At 57.1% G+C, this 14,388-nt stretch overlaps 1 long non-coding RNA gene across 1 annotated transcript in view; it reads left to right on the plus strand.

Moving 5' to 3' along the window:
• LOC129047214 (uncharacterized) overlaps positions 1-14,388 on the plus strand; it is a 57,187-nt gene that overhangs the window by 41,326 nt on the left and 1,473 nt on the right. Inside the window, exon 2 of the long non-coding RNA XR_008517754.2 lies at positions 5,032-5,214. This is a non-coding gene — a long non-coding RNA (uncharacterized LOC129047214). The remainder of the gene's footprint in view (positions 1-5,031; positions 5,215-14,388) is intronic.

The following is a 14,388-nucleotide window of genomic DNA, read 5'->3' on the forward strand; positions in this document are numbered from 1 at the left end:
GGCCTTCAGATGCCTGGTAGGCGGGCACCAGATTGGGGAGGAGGCTTGGTTGGTGCCTTGTCCATCCTCCTGAGCACTGAAGCCCTGATTAGGCAGCTTCTGAGCAGAACACTCAGTTTCCCTCTCTCTCCCTCCTGCCCAGGGCAGCTGGCTTGCTTGACCCAAGCATGGACAAGTGAGAACAGATGAAAGAGGCCAACAGACCCAAGACCCAGCCCTTTCTCTGCCACCAGCCAGCACTCACTCTGCTGTGTGACCTGAGGCCAGGCAGACCATCTCTCTGGGCCTCAGTTTCCCCCTCTATAACACCAGGGGCCGATCTTCATGATCCCAGGGCCCTCCCCAGCTGTGCCCTTCTGCAACTGTGAGATTCTGAGAGCAGAGGAGGGAAGGCGGGATGGCCCCTCTTTCCCCACCGCCTCTCTCTGTCCCCCAGGGTCACCCCAAAGCCACCCCCTCCCCGGCTCCCTGGAACTTCCCTGCAGCTGCAGGCCTGGTGAGACAATTGGGTGTTTTAGAGAAATACATTTTTGGGCTAATTTGCCATGCATAAGTGTTTCTCTTACCCTTTAAAGGCGGAGAACAAAGAGGTCTTTCTGTGCCCAGGCAGGCTGCTGGGGAGGGGACGCAGCTGTACTGGGCTGGCGACCCTCCTCCCTCCCCCCATCCCTGCAAGCGCCCCACCACACCGCCCACCGCCCCCCAGAAGAGACAGCCCGGACTTTCCCAGCCTCCCCCAGTCTCCTACCCCGGCTGCCTCTGAGGCTCCTCTGGCCCTGCCTTGCCCCAGCTCCCCCTCCCAGCTGCCCCAGGCAAGAGGGAAAGTGTGTGTGGGTGGGTGGATGGACGGGGAGGGGCGTGCATGGAGAGACTGGCTTTCCATGTGGCCCGGGTGGCGAGGCTCACTGGATGGTGATGGCCTGCGGGGTGTGTGTCCGTGTCCCTGGGGACTGTGCGGTGTGTCGTGGGGTGCGAGATGGCATAGGGTGCAGGATGACGCCAGTCCTCAGGTGACTCGTTAGCATCTAGGGGGATACAGGTGGTCCATTCATTCGTTCATTCATTCATCAACTAGTCTCTATTGAGTTCCTCCTACCTGCAGGCCTCAGAGTGCTCCCATGCTGGGTGAGGGGCACCTGTAGTTCTAGGAAAGCACGCTGAGTTCGTGTTCTTCTCAGAGGATGTGACTGTGGGGTGGGGGTTGCATGGACAAAGGTGTAGAGGCGTGAAATGAAGGCGCGTCATCCATGTGGGGCGGGGGTCAAGAGCAGCTCAAGGAGGTCTCTGTCCTTCTCTGCTCAGTGGGGGTGGTCCTGAAGCTGGTGGCTTCCGCAGCATGTCCTCCTTGGCCACAGTTCACTGTCCACACCTTTGCCCAGGCCATTCCTTCCGCCCAGAACTCCCTCCTCTTGCTGTGCTGTTCTGAGACCACATCTGGCCTCATGTGGGGCCTGTCACAGCTCCCGATCCCCCTCCATCAGGGCTTGGTCCCCAACAATCCTCATTTGCTCCTGCAGCACACCCAGAAACAAATGCTCATATGCACGCATGCACACACACATTCCCCCGCCTCCGCCACCCCAGGCCTGTGAGCAGCCAGCTCCCTGTCTGCCCCTCCCCATCCTCATGAACTCCTCGGTGTCTTCCCTAGCACCCAGCACAGCGCGGGCTCATAGGCAAGGACACTGGACACCCCCCTCCACACTTATAACAGCAGCAGCCAATGTTTATTGAGCCCTTACTGCATGCCACAATGTGTGGTGGACATCAAATGCATTTAATCATAACCACCTTACAAGATGGCGCTATTACCCGCCGCTGTATTCTAGGGAGGAAAACTGAGCTATAGAGAGGTTAGGATTTTGCTAAAGATCATCCAGCTAGCTCTTAGGGGAGGAGGCGCCACAGTCTGGGTTGTAAGCCATCGTATCTGCATCACCGAAAGTCCCTGCTCCCTGGAGCTTTCTGGGATGTCTTGGCCCACTGACCGCCCCTTTTGACATCCCGCAGCTTGTTCTGTGTGTTCCCTGACTACCTTGTGTGCGTGAGAGAGAGACTGCGCTAGAGATGGAGGAGGTCACCACATGAGAACAGTGGGGACCTGGGTGGTTTAGACAGAGACACAGAGCCAGGATTGGAGGCTGCATGGGCTGCTTTCCTGCTGCACGGCGATGCCTTAGGGTGGGGGGTTTCAAGACTGATAAGGGATTGGGAGCCCCTTCTCACAGCCCCACATGGTCTTCCCTGGGGTCAGCACACCTGGATAGCACATGGACAACTCCCTGTGCTCCAAATGTCAGTGCAGGGTGACTGATACGGGGGCTCATGACCCTCTGTGCCTGTGCATGCATCTGTGTGTGTGTGTGCGTGTGTGTGTGTGTGCATGTGTGTATGTTTGTGCATATGTGTGTGCATGTGTATATGTGTGTGCATACGTGTGTGCACATGCATCTGTCTCTGGGTGTGCTTGGGAGATAGAGAAGAAAGCAGAAATTGGGGAGAGGACAGCGGCCACATAGCCACTGTGTCCCTCTGTGGGATGGGGAGGAAAGGGCAGCAGCCTGTCCCGCTCCTGCACACACACCCTCTGAAGGTCTGAGTGGAATAGGCAGAGAATGGGATATGGCTGTTTGTCCTGGGGGCTTGAGGGGACCCTCCACCCTCACTGTGATAGGCAGGCAGCTCCCAGGCCTGTCTGAACAGGAACTCTGCCAGCTCTCCAAAGGCCCCGCAAGCCCAGGCCACTCCATCACAGCCCATTGATGGGCACTTATGGGTGTTGACTGTGCACTTGGCTGGTGAGCCAGGCCTGGGGTTGGCAGGAGAGGCCTCTGAAAGGGTTTCAGAGGAGTCCACAGTCTGAGAGAAGAGAGCACCCTGAAAAATGGAGTTCAGGGGTCTGAGGAGAGACTGCTGTGCTCTGCAGGGTGAGGTGGTGCTGGTGAAGGCAGCCGAGGAAGGGGCGTCACCCACTGGAAGGCTTGCAGCTTAGGGAAGGAGACGTGAAGATTAGAGATGGATAAGGAGTGGGGCATATCACAGAATCCCAGAATAGGAGATGCAGAATGTCTTTGGAAAGGACCCCGTCTAAGTCTGGCTTATCCAGAGGGGAAAACTGAGGCCCAAGGATACTGGAGGATGACTTGGCTGACAGTGATGGAGTCATTTCAAGTTAGTTCAAGAAGCACCTCCTAAGCCTATTGGGCATCAGCCTGAGGATAAAGCCTTAAATAAGCCTCTGTTTCCTCTGGCTATGGTCTAGTGGGGTGATAGACAGACAGATAAGCGCTATCCTGTGCCATGAGTGCAATGATCAGTGTGTGCAGGGCACAGGGGCAAGGAGGTAATGGAGGACTTCTAACTGGGCAAGACCTCTCAATGGAGACAGCACCTGGGATGGGTTTTGAAGGATGCAGAGGAGTTTGAGACTGACCACAGAATGAAGGGATTGGTTTCTAGGTAACCTGGATGGTTCAAGTTGGTTTCTGTTTTTGCCACCCGTGAAGCAGTGCAGTCTGTCCTCCATTAACACCCCATTATCTGGGAGACCGCAAGCAAGCTAGGGAAGGCAGGGGATTCCGGGGTGTCTCTGTCCTGAGGCAGAGGATTGGATGCAGGGTTTCCCAGGGTCTTGGCCTTCACCAAGGCACCACCAGGTCAGTCCTGGTTGTGGAGCCTTCGTCCATGCTCCCTCCCATTCAGCCAAGAAACACTGATTGAACACCAATTGTGAATGAGCGTTGCAGGCTGGAGATGATTTGAAGAGGCAGAGTTAGGGGAAAGGCATTTTGGGAAAAAGGAATAGCATAAGCAAAGGTGCGGCTGTCGCAGCAGCAGGAAACTAAGGAAGCAAGGGCCTTTTCAGCAAGCATCATCTGTTCTTGTTTGGCTCAAGCATGGGGGCACCAAGGGAACAGTCAAGATACAGCTGGGAAGATTGCCTGGGCCTGATGCTGGGGCCAGAAAGCCCAGGGGAGGAGTTTGGACTTTCATTGGTGGCAAGTGGGAGTTATCAATGGATTTTGAGCAAGAACGACTCCCCCAAGATCCCCAGATAGGGCTGGGAGCTTGAGAGAACCCAGAAGCCCCCTGGGGAGCCAGGAGTCGGGCCCTCTGGACAGTCATGTGCTGGTAAATATGCTTCACAACCAGGTCTGTCTGTGGGAGTGGGAGACACAGAGGTAGACTGCCAATTTTCATAGTAAAAAGTCCCATCAGGGCAGGCTCAAAGCTTCCAAAGTAATATCAACTGGCTTCGATTCCAGAGACTTTCACAGTTGGCTCTCGGGAGCCAGTGTGCGCTGACTCCAGCACACTGCCACACCCTGGGTTATAAACTGTATTTGCCCAAGACTGCTAGTGCTCAACCCTCCTTCTCCCCTAATCACTCCCATGGTGCCCTGCAAACCAGAGCCCAAGGATAGAAAAGTACTCTGTGGTTTGTCCAAGCTCAGGGGACCGCCATGGTCTGAGACCTCAGGCCTGTGGGTCTGAGCCTTAGCTCAGCTGCTTATGCGCTGGGTGATTCAGGCACACCGTCACTTCTCTGGGATGACTTGCTTTGCAGGGTCGCTCCCGGGATAAGAAGAGGCCACGCAGTGGGGAGGTGTGGGTGGGGGCAGGGTTGTGCTGGGAAGGCCTGGGGAGCGTGGGCAGTGGTTCCCCGGGGATTAGGAACAGGCCCTCTCCCACCCCACCCCCAGCTCAGTCGCTGGACAAATCCATCAGATCAGTCGGCTGTCACTAGTAGGGGGTGGGAAAGGCAGGGTCTGTGAAATGAGGGGCTCTGGGACAGGACGAGGGCCGGAAGAGCTGTGAGAGGCCCTGGGCAAAAGGTAAGGAGGCAGGCTACAGACCACCAGCACTTCAGACCCTGCCAATGGAAAGACGGGTCTTGGCAAGTGTCGGTGTCGCCCCCTCCCTCCCTGTCCCTTGGGAAACTCCTACTACTCTGTCAGGCCTCAGCTCCAGCACACCTCTTCCAAGACGCAGGGGTTAAGAATGAGAGTTTGGGCGTCATTCCATCTGCAGGGCCCTGGACCATCTGCTTCATCTTTTTCAAACTCACCTGTAAAATGGGGACAGTAATACCACAGAGCCTGCAGGATGCTTACAAGGATTAAATGAGATGTTCTTGGCACGGAGGAGCCTACTTCTGACAACAGGGATGCCCTCGTTCCTTGGCTACTTCTCCCACCCACGTCCCCCCACAAGGTAGGCCTGGCCCTCTGAGTCCTCACCACACCATCGTCTTAGCCCAGGTAGTAATTACAGTCATGTCTGTCTCCTCTATGGAACAGTGAGCCCCTAAGTATGGGGACTGGGTCTGATTCACCACCGGATCCCCAGAGCCCAGTGCAGGACCTGGGCAGGCACGGACTTCACACTCTCTGCCGCTGTCCAGGTCCCCACCAGCACCAACACCCTGTCCCAGGCGCCTGATGTCACAGGTGTCCCGGCTGAGTGGCAGCTCCTCACTCAGCCTCCACTTCCTCACGTGTGACCCTGCTGACCTCCAAAGGTTGCTTCCAGCCTGAAAATGCTGTGAGTCCATATCTCAAACCCGCGTCACCATCCTGCCCCCAGACCAACCCCTCCCCGCTTCCCTGCCCCATCAACGGCCCCACTGTTCTCCAGTGACCCAGGCATGAAGCTTCGGAGTCATTTTTGACTCATCCATCCCCTTCATCCCCTATGGCTAGTCATCGGCCATGACAATTTTTCCTTCCAAACACATCCGTAGTCCCCTCCCCAGCATTCTAGTCCCCTCTGTCTTGGCCTCCGTTTTGGTCTGAAGTCTGGGGATTTTGTCCACTTTTTTAAAATTTCTTTTTCTTTTTTTTTGAGACAGGGTCTTGCTCCATGGCCCAGGTTGGAGTACCGTGGCGTGATCTTGGCTCACTGCAGCCTCAACCTCCTGGGCTTAAGTGATCCTCCCACTTCAGCCTTCCAAATAGCTGGAAGCCTAGGCACAAGCCACCACACCCAGCTAATTTTTTAATTTTTTGTAGAGACAGGGTCTCACTCTGTTGCCCAGGCTGGTCTTGAACTCCTGATCTCAAGCGATTCTCTCACCTTGGCCTCCCAAAGTGCCGGGGTTACAGATGTGAACCACTGCACCACACCTGGCCTGATTTTATCCATTTTCGAACTGGCCAGTGTCCTCTCACCTTCCACCACAGCCATCTTCCCAGGAGAGCTCTGGAGTTCCACTGTTATGGTCCTCCCAAAAATGCGCAGCGGGTATCTGACAGGGGAAACTGCTTCACACCCATCACCTGCCCCTGAATCCATCAGTCAGGAGCCAAGCTGCTGCCTCGAGGCTGAGTGTGCCCAGGAGAGACCGGGGTCTCTGCCCACAGTCAGGCACATAGTCCACTGAGCTCTGCTATTCCTTAGGCCCGGCACCAGGCATGAGGCAGGGAAACCAGGATGCTTGAGGCATAGGCCCTGTCCACACCCTCATTGGGGACATGGATGGATGATGCCACACCGACACAGTGTGCTGTAGGAACCAACGTGGGATGGCGGACGCCCCTCATGCTGCCTGGAATCAGGACATGTCACAGAGGACGGACAGTCGAGCTGGGTCTTGCAGAATGAGCGGGAGTTCTGTGGAGAGGGTGCTTCAGCAAGGAAGCTGCGTGGATGCGCAGTTATGAAGGCCTGCAGGGCCAGGAGGGGTGGCTACAGTGGGAGGCTGGGAGGCCAAGCTGAGAAGGGCTCCGTGGGCCGCTGGTGAGCTGCCTCTGGAATCCCTTACTGCCGTCCATAATTCATGTCCCCCACACGGAGCTGACTTCCCCAGCCTGCGAGGCAACACCTCCCTGTAAACATCAAAGCAGCCATCTGTGAGCCATCTTTGAGCCCAGGAGGCTGAGGCTGCAGTGAGTCGTGATCATGATACCGCACTCCAGCCTGGGCCCCAGAGTGAGACACTGTCTAAAAAAAAAAAGAAAGAAAAAAGAAAATTAAAAAAAAAAAAGGAAGTGGACAAAATCTCGAGATTTTGCACAGAGCTGTCCTCCCTAGTTGCCTGTCTCTCTTCGCCAGCCTTTTCAGGTGGACGGGGCATGGCTTATCTCTCCCATTTTACAGATGACGATTCTGAGACCTACAGAGAGAAGGCGCTTGCCCAGGGCGGCCCGCTAGGCTCTGGTAGAGCCAGACCTAGAATTTCCCTGGCCCCAGATCCCAGAGTCTAGAGGTTGCAGGGGGGCTCAAGCCTGGTTACCCAGTCCCTCTGGGGTAGGGCTGGTTCTGTAGGACCAGATGGGGCGACAGACAGGCCCAGCTGCTGGGAACCCCAGGACCAATCACTGGTGCCCACGGAGCCTCGCCAAGGCAAGCCCTGCTGGGCTGGCACAGCCTCTGAGGCCAAGCCTGCTCCCCCAGTGCAGTGGGGGTTGGGGGATGGGATCTGGCCCCAGGGGAGCTGGAGGGACTGGGTGGCGGATTTGTGTTTCCACTTGATTTCCTCAGTTGTTTTCCAAGAGCGGTGGCAGGATCCTGAGGGGAGGGGTGGATGTGGGGAAGCCGCCGGAAGGCGCCAGGGCCCCGCTGCCTGCCCCCCATGTGACTCTGCTGACTGACGACAGTGCCGCGTGGAAGGGCCTCGAGGCTTCTGTCCTGTGCTCGCTGGGCGAGGGTGTGACGTGGACGAGGGCACTGGGTGACTCCTCGTGACCCATGCTGACTCTAAGTTTGCTGCCCACTTGGGGCCCCAATCCCTTTGATTCTGGGAGTCAAGAGAGGTTGTGACCACTGCTGACACCTATTCCCTGCACCATCCCAGGGGTCAAGTGGCTGGGGCCGAACCCGGACAGGGCAGGGGTGCCCCAAAACCTAGGGCTTGGCATGGCCCCTTGGTGTCCTCCTGACACCCCTTGTCAGCTCCTTCCGCCTCCCCTTCTGCTTCCTCTGCTCCCACCGTTTCAGCCTTGCTGCCTCACCACCACCATCTGTCCCCCAGCTCCTCAGGCCTGTCCACGCTGCTCCTCGTCCCCACTAGTTGTCTTTTCCGCCTTCCAGGGCTGCACCGGGCTCTCACTGGGCCTTGGGCCACAGCCTCTTCCCTTCCATGCACCCCTGCGTCCCAGGCCTGGCAGCTTCCCCAGGCCTGTCACAGAGGAGTGGGGTCAGCCACTCCTGGCTTCAGAATCTGCTCGGCCACTTCCTGGCCACGTGGCGGCAGGCAGGTCCCAACCCTTCTCTGGGCTCCAGCTTCCTCCTCCAAGAAGCGGGGGAGGGGATAATGCAAAACCAGCGACCTCCTGCACCAGCTCTAAGGAGACCGAAGTGCCCAGCACGGGGCGGGGTGCGGAGGCAGCCAAGAGCTCAAAGGAGAGCCAGGCCACTTGGAGTTGAAATCCCAGTGCTGACACCAGCCGTGCAGCCCTGGACCTCTCTCTGAGCCTCAATGTCCCCCTCTGTAAAATGGGGATAATAATAGCAGCTTCCCCTTGGGACAGAATGAACTAATCCCAGGGGAGACCTGTCAGCCTGGGCTTTCTGGAGGGGGTTGTGCCTGCGCAGCTCGGAACAATGAGTCAGAAGCAGCCGGCGGAGACACGGAGCGCACTGGAGGTGGGGGCAGGGCTTGAGCAGAGGCCAGAGGAGAAACCAGTTGGGAGCTTTCGGCCCAGGGCTGGGAGTGGTGGGAGGTGAGACCTGGGGCCCTGGCCTAGGACGAGCTGGGGCTTTCCAGGATCCCACCCCAGCCTCCCCACCCCACCTTGCTAGCCAGGGGGCTGACATCCCTCCCCGCTCCCCAAGCAGATTCCCTTGTGCTGGTTCTTCCACCTACAAACTCTCCCCGCACCTCTTGGCCTCTGCAAATCCTGCCCATCCCTCCATAACACACACAGTGTAGGTCTTGCTTCTTCCAGGAAGCCTTCCCTGCTCTCTGCCATAGCCATCTGTCCCTCTCCCCCCGTGTGTGTCTCTCTCTCTCGGTCTCACACCCTTCTGTGGCATCGCCTGTGGCACGAACTCACCATGGTGGGTTATTCTGTAAATGGTGCACATCTGGACCCCATTAACTGTTAACAACAGGCGCCTCTGAGGCCTTTACATCCAGTGTGCTGTGTGCATACCCCTCACCTTGCCTGATTCTCAGCACCATCCTATGGGACGAGAGGCATAAGCCCATTTAACAGATGAGGATGCTGAGGCCTAACAGGCCAAGGGGCTGCTGCCCAACGGTCTAGAGCAAGTCAGTGGGGCAAGTGGGAATCGGGGGTCGCTGTCTTCCCTTCCCAGGGCAGGGGGCCTAGCAGGAGCACGTTTCTTTTCTGTTCATTTGCAATCCCTCGGTCTATCCTGCTCCTGTCCTCAGGGCCACACAGCTTCCCTCTCCTGCCCACCAGCCTCTCTGCCATCTGAAACCCCCTGCTACTATCACCACTTTCTGCATGACTGCCCCACCTTACTCTCCAGGTGCTGCCTGACACCCGCAGGCACTTCATATATGCATCTGCTTCATAACCATGGCTGAACTGAGGCACCCGCCGGGCCACTGAGAACAGCAGAAGAGGAGGGGAAGCCCTGGCGGGAGCGGGTGGGAGGTGCTGCCCCTTCCCAGCTGGGTGACCATGAGTTGCAGCCTCACGTCTCAGAGCCCCCTTCCTGCCCTCAATGGACAAGCTGCCTTCTTTTGATGCACCCACAAAGCTCCAGGGTGGGTGTGGTTTTACTGATGAGGAAACTGAGGCCCTGGGAGGCCAGGAACCAGCCTGAGGTCAGAGGTGAGGCACTGAGCCCCTGCTTTTCTTTTTCTTTTGAGACAGAGTCTTGATCTGTTGCCCAGGCTGGAGTGCAGTGGCAGAATCTTGGCTCAATGCAACCTCTGCCTCCTGGGTTCAAGCAATTCTCCTGCCTCAGCCTCCCAAGTAGCTGGGATTACAGGCGTCCGCCAGTGCACCTGGCTAAGTTTTTGTATTTTTAGTAGAGACGGGGTTTTGCCATGTTGACCAGGCTGGTCTCGAGCTCCTGACCTCAGGTGATCCACCCGCCTCAGCCTCCCAAAGTGCTGGGATTACAGGTGTGAGCCACTGCACCCGGCCGAACCCCTGCTTTTCTAGGCCATTTGCTGATGTCATGACACCATGAGGCTAGTGGCGCAGGGAATGTCCTCAGAGTCCTTTGAGAAGCTTTAAAAATTCCCCCAAGAAGAGGCTTCCTTCTGTGCAACCAGGATGTCCACAGGCAAGTTTTCCCTTCAGGGGCCTGGAACCCCCCATTAGTGAACCGCCCTCAGGGGCAAGGCTGCTCTCCTTAGGAACCTGTCCTAGAGGAACAGGCCCATTCTTAGCACATACTAGATGCTCAGTAAACACTTACTGAAAGAATGATTTGGATCTCATTTAGGAGGGGTGGGCAACAGGGGAGGAGTGGCTGCAAGGGATGGGAAAGAGGGGGTAAGGAGGGCTGCGGCCAAGGCCTGTGGGTCTCTCAGTTTCTGACCTTGACCTCCAGAGAGTCCTGTTGTGATGGAGCTCAGACCACACCATCCCCCGCTCAAAGCCCCAACAGGCCCCTCATGCCTAGCCTTCCCCCAGCGTTCAGAGCTGGGCCCTCCAACCCCACGTGTCTGACTCCTTTTCCCACACACTGGCCTCTTGGCTGTTCCTAAACTCAACAGCACATTCCCTCTCAGGCCTTTTGTGCTGTTGCCACCGGCTGGAACATTCTTTCCCCAGACATCCTTCCTCTCTTCTTTCAGATCTTTGTCAAAGGTCATACTCTCGCAGGGGTCTTCTCTGACCACCATGTCTAACATAACACCCCTCCCATCTCTCTCCACCTTTACCCTGCTTTGTTTTTTATTCTGGAACTCATGGCTGCCTGATGTTAGCTTGTAGGTTTACTTGTATACTGTTCATCTTCCTGAGAAGAGAGGAGAATATCTGCTCCGTGAGGGCAAGCTGGTCTGTTATGTCCACTGCTGTAGCCCCAGAGCTGGAACGGTGCTGGGCACATGGCCACTGCTCAATCAGGGAAGGAAGGAAAGAAGGAAGGAAGGAGGGAGGGAGGGAGGGAAGGAAGGAAGGAAGGAAGGAAGGAAGGAAGGAAGGAAGGAAGGAAGGAAGGAAGTTTTTATTCTGCTAATGAGCAACCATACTATCTTTTTTATGTTATGTTATGTCATGTTATATTTGAGACAAGGTGTCACTCTGTCTTCCAGGCCAGAGTGCAGTGGCACAATCTTGGCTCACTGCAGCCTCGAACTCCTGAGCTCAAGTGATCCTCCCGCCTCAGCCTCTGGAGTAGCTGGGACTACAGGTGTACACCACCACGCTGGGCTAAGTATTTTTTTTTTTTTTTTTTTTGTAGAGATGGGGATCTTGCTATGTTGCCCAGGCTGGTCTTGAACTCTTGGCCTCAAGTGCTTTGGTCTCCCAAAGTGCTGGGATTACAGCTGTGAGCCACTGTGCCTGGCCTCTTCCTATCTCCTATCTTTTTTTTTTTTTTTTTTTTTTTGAGACGGAGTCTCACTCTGTTGCCCAGGCTGGAGTGCAGTGGCACCATCTCAGCTCACTGCAACCTCCACCTCCCGGGTTCACGCGATTCTCCTGCCTCAGCCTCCTGAGTAGCTGGGACTACAGGCACATGCCACCATGCCTGGCTAATTTTTGTATTTTTAGTAGAGATGAGGTTTCACCATATTGGCCAGGATGGTCTTGATCTCCTGACCTTGTGATCCACCCACCTCGGCCTCCCAACTCTTCCTATCCTTTGTTCATCGAGTGCCTCCTATGTGTGGCCCTGTGTGAGGTGCTTTTTGAATAAGTAGCCTCAGCAGAGAGACAGCAGCTCACTTCATGCAGGTTGGCCGGAGGTAGCAAGGGTCATCAAGTCAGCGTGTGGGAAGTGCCCTAAGCACAGTAGGTGCTCATGAACAGTAGCTTCTTTTAGAACAGCTTGCCTATGATCAGATGGCCTCTCTGGGAGCCTGAAAGCCAGTGTTGGAGGGTAGAAGGTGGGGGAAGGGGAGAAAGCTGGGGTGGGGAAAGAAAAAATGTGATTAAATTTTAGGAAAAACGTTCTGAAAGGCAAACTGTGCAAAGATGGAAGGGACAAGCTCCCTGTCAGTATCAGGAGGCCAATGGAGCCCTGGTGGCCCTGGAACCAGGACCAGCTTTGGGACCTGAAGCCAGAGGATGTGAGGATTCAGAGGGCGTCCTCTTGAGGTTAGGGTGGGCCAGGCCCCGGAGCTTGGAGCAAGTGGCTTGGGGGAAAGGACCAGGCCGGGCCCAGGCAGGTGGAAAGCATGGCTCTGGCTGGGTCACAGGGCGGCTGGGGTTTGACCTGGCGGCCATGATGGGCTCTGGACCCAGGAGCCACCCGGGCACAGGACGGGACGGGTTGAGAGATCTGGCCGTCCAGGTCTTGAGTGTGCCCTCGCTCCTCCCCACCTTCCGCTGTGGCCTCGAGCCCCTTGCGCCCGCGCCCATGGGGTTAAATCTCTCCCTGTCTCTCTCTGCTCCAAGTTGTTTTCCAAGTGAGGCAGAGAATGGTTCTCTTGTTTCCAACATGGCTTCTGGGCATTGGGTAATGCGCTCCCTCTTCTCCCGCAGCGCCACAAAGGGACCTTTTGTTCCCCTCCCTGCCCCTCTCGCTGGCTCTTCCCGGCCCCCCACCCACCCCAACTCCCTCCTCCCCACGCCGCCGGCGCCCGCACCCCGGGGCTGCGCGCTGACCGTGGCGGCCGCGGCGCCCTCCCTCTCCCAGCGCCTGCACTGGCGGCCGCCATCTTGCGAGCGGCCCTCAGGGCGGCCTGGGCTTTCCCAGGGTTCTTGGGGCCGGGGCAGTTGTAGGGGGCGGCTGGGGCTCCACAGGACGTCCCTGACCCACCTTGCGCCCCCCAGGGAGTGGCAGGACCCTCACGTCCGCAGCTTCCGCGCCAGGCCTCGTCCCTGCATGGGACAAGAGGCGGCCCTCCGCCATTTCCCGCGGCCCTTGCCTCCCGGGAGCGGCTCCCACCTGACGATTGAGTGGACTGCGCTTGAGGGGGCTGCCGCTGGGACCCAGCCCCTCCGGAAAGAGCCTTCTCTGCACCCGCTCCCACACGTGGGAAGCACCAGATGGGGCTGTCTCCCGAGACAAAGCCTAAAACCAAATGTACCGGAATTTTTGGAAACTGAAACACAACGTGTCCTAGATGGGAATGTCAGGAAGCCAGCCAGACAACGAAGAATCTGCCCTCCGGGGACACAATTTCTGTCCACTGTCCCTGCCCACGTCCCCTCACAGCCCTGCAAGGTGGGTGGGGACGGCTGATGATGCCATTTTTCAGATGAGGAAACTGAGGCACAGAGAGGCTCCACAGCCAGGACTGGGCGCTCATCCAGTTGACTCCAGCGCAGATCCTGTCTTCCCAGGGCAGCCACCCCTGCCTTGTGAGAGCCGGTGCCCGGGGGAGGGGAGGGATGGAGACCTGGGCAGTTCCCCCAGGCCCAGGAGCCAGAGCCTTGGCAGGTTGTACACAGCTGCTCCCAAGAGGCACCGCTTCCACCCCTGCACCAGCCCTGCCTCCACAGACGCGCAAAGGAAGCAAAGCCACTGCTGGCGAAGAACCTTGGCGTTCCAGCCATGCGCAGACACCCAGAGAGGAAACCCGAGCACCTGGAACTGGACAGGGTGGCGGGCAGGGGCAGGGCGAGGGCCATTGAGTTCAGCGAGACCCTGGCGGCCCTCAAGGAAGACAGGCAAATCAGTGAAGAGCCCCTGTGCTGCAAGAGGGGGCCTGGGCTACCCAGGAGCTCCTAACCTGAAGTTGGGAAAGGAAGGCTTCCTGGAGGAGGTGACTGTGAATAAAGTCTCAAGAGACAGTAAAAGTTCTGCAGGCAATGAAAATGAGAAATGGAGTCAGGCGTGGTGGCTCACACCTGTAGTCCCAGCATTTTAGTAGGGTGAGGTGGGAGGATCACTTGAGGCCAAGGAGTTGGAGACCAGCGTGGGCAACATAGGGAGACTCTGTCTCTACAAAAAAATTAAAAAATTAGCTAATCATGGTGGTGTATGCCTGTGGTCCCAGTGGTCCCAGCTACTTGGAAGGCTGAGGCCAGAGGATCACTTGAACCTGTGAGGTCAAAGCTGCAGTGAGCTGAGATCACACCATGGCACCCCAGCCTGGGAGCCAGTGAGACCCTGTCTCAAAAAAAAAAAAAAAAAAAAAAGGAAATTGAGAAAAGGGTAGGAAAGTAGATGTGAATGGCAAAGCTGGTGGGGAGAGGCACCCCAGGCCATGGGCTGGAGCAGAGGGCCTGGCAGGGGTGGTGGGAGAGGCAGCAGGGGGAGGAGCGGTCAGCAAAGGGGCCACAGAGGTCAGCAGGGAGCTCCTGAGGACCAAGGGTGGCCTGGGAAGGTCTGTGGACTAGATCCTGA

The sequence above is a fragment of the Pongo abelii genome, chromosome 23, assembly GCF_028885655.2.
Source record: "Pongo abelii isolate AG06213 chromosome 23, NHGRI_mPonAbe1-v2.0_pri, whole genome shotgun sequence".
Taxonomy (NCBI): Eukaryota; Metazoa; Chordata; class Mammalia; order Primates; family Hominidae; genus Pongo; species Pongo abelii.